Source organism: Tachysurus fulvidraco, chromosome 5 (genome assembly GCF_022655615.1).
Source record: "Tachysurus fulvidraco isolate hzauxx_2018 chromosome 5, HZAU_PFXX_2.0, whole genome shotgun sequence".
NCBI lineage: Eukaryota > Metazoa > Chordata > Actinopteri > Siluriformes > Bagridae > Tachysurus > Tachysurus fulvidraco.
In genome coordinates this window covers 32,385,579-32,388,078 of record NC_062522.1, presented here as the reverse complement: position 1 = coordinate 32,388,078, position 2,500 = coordinate 32,385,579, and positions in this window count along the sequence as shown.

Genomic DNA, 2,500 nt, shown 5'->3' with positions numbered 1-2,500 from the left:
GAGATATAGACAGAGAGAGAAAGAGAGAGAGAGGGAGAGAGAGAGAGAGGGAGAGAGAGAGAGAGAGAGAGACTTAGAGAGAGAGAGATGATGCTGGTGATGAGGTAATAACTGTTTATCACAGATATAACGTAAGTAAGATCAGGAACTAACGTGTCTCTCTGAAGGTCCTCAACATCAAAGGGAACGATAAAGAAAGTTTCAATGCAAATCGTGTCATTGGTTAATAACTTAAACATCGTAATCTGTGGAAAATTGTTGTGGTCAGAGGAGAAAAACACTCTCCAGCCTGAGCTGCTGAATGAAATTAATGCATATGGAAGTGAATAAATATTTGTCTGAATGCGGTATAAATAAAAGTGTAGAGTTCACCAGTCATTCTCTGGTCAAATGGATAGCGTGTGTGTGTGTGTGTGTGTGTGTGTTTCTTGTGTGTGTATGTCCCCCAGCCTTTGTCCTTGTTGGTCTGTGGGCTGAAATGCGATCCAGATTGAGCAGAATGGCACTGAGGTGTGTAGCAGCTCTACAGGAGGATTAGCAGCGCTGATCTCTGAGGTGATATGCAGTCACATCCACATCCTCTACACCTCCGAATAGTAGCCGCTAATGGAGGGATTGTGTGTGTGTGTGTGTGTGTGTGTGTGTGTGTGTGTGTGTGTGTGTGTGTGTGTGTGTGTGTGTGTGTGTGTGTGTGTGTGTGTGTGAGGTGAGGGGGTATTGACTGACACACACATCCTTCCCACACACCCTGGACATCTCTGTTGGTTTGTGTGTGAAACAAACATCCACATATTCTCCTGGTTTAGAGCAGGACTATTGTCTTTTACCTTCAACAAAATAAATAAACTAATTCCTTGTAAAGCAACGGTTGTATTTATAGCAATGGTAGTATTATTGAAATTGTGTAAAATTGGTTGCCAGATAGGTTGCCACCTGTATATGAGGTATAAATACCTGCTTTTAATAGGTAAGAAAGTGCTAAAATAACCAGCACTGTGCGGTGGAAGATGCTTTATATCATGTAAAATATATTAGAATATATTTATTAAAATGTTTTATTGATATTAGTGACACATTGGTGGCTCCTGGTTTGATCCGTCTGTAATACGCTCATGTAACATTCCTGCGTAACAGACTGACAGCTTGAAACCTTGTCAAAATCCACTGTCCTTTTACTCACATGTTATTAATGTGTCTCGCTCACCTCGGTTCCTTCTCTACAACATTAGAAGGATTCGACCATTTTTGTCCACACAGGCTGCTCAGTTACTTGTTCAGTCTCTTGTAATCTCAAGACTGGATTACTGCAGCTCTCTCTGTCAGGTCTACATGAGCGCAATTACTACCGCATGAGCGCATACATTTACTACCGCTTATCCGAACTTCTCGGGTCACGGGGAGCCTGTGCCTATCTCAGGCGTCATCGGGCATCGAGGCAGGATACACCCTGGACGGAGTGCCAACCCATCACAGGGCACACACACACACTCTCATTCACTCACACACACTCACACACTACGGACAATTTTCCAGAGATTCCAATCAACCTACCATGCATGTCTTTGGACCAGGGGAGGAAACCGGAGTACCCGGAGGAAACCCCCGAGACACAGGGAGAACATGCAAACTCCACACACACAAGGCGGAGGCGGGAATCGAACCCCCAACCCTGGAGGTGTGAGGCGAACGTGCTAACCACTAAGCCACCGGGTCCCCCCCCCAGCCCAATTCATCCTCCGTAAATGATCCAAAATGCAGCTGCACGACCGAATGCAGCAAACGGTTGAAGATGTCAAATGCTGTAAATGGAAATGTATGTGCTTCTTGTGTCTATCTAGGTTTTCTAGAACCTCCTAAGAGTTTTGCAGTAGAGGTGTGTGTGTGTGTGCGTGGGTGTGTGTGTCCCACATCACAATACACAATATTCCCTGGAGCAACTCCAGACTGGTATAAAGAGCTCACTGAAGACGTACGAACGACCGATTAAAAGAATATCACATTCTTTTACCTCCTTTTCTTTCCCATCATCACTTCTCTTTTTTTTTCAGTTTAACCACCGGAGAAAACGTTCGAGTAGAAAACGTCAATCGGTACCTCTGAGTCATTCGGGGTGTTCAGAGTAAAACTGAAAAAGCCTCACCCTGCTGTTCTGCACCTCCTCAACAGTTCATGTCTGGTTTTCTCAATTCTCATTATGAGGCTCAGATATAAAATAAGAAAATATTCTGCTAGCTCACACACGACTTACAGTTTAGAGCCTGGCAGGTAAACTCTGTAAAAACAAACATCACGGAACGTTAGCAAAGAAGCGTAATTGACTAGAAAACCTCTGTACAAAAATCTACAGTACAGGCTAGCCAACAAAAAACAAAGCTAACCAAACCTTACTAGCTAGCTAAGTTACAAATTAATCTACGTACCTCATGTAGCTAGCGAATTAAACAAACTAACGTACAAAAACTCAGCCTTATTCACAAACATGATTTAGCTAGCTAGCTAA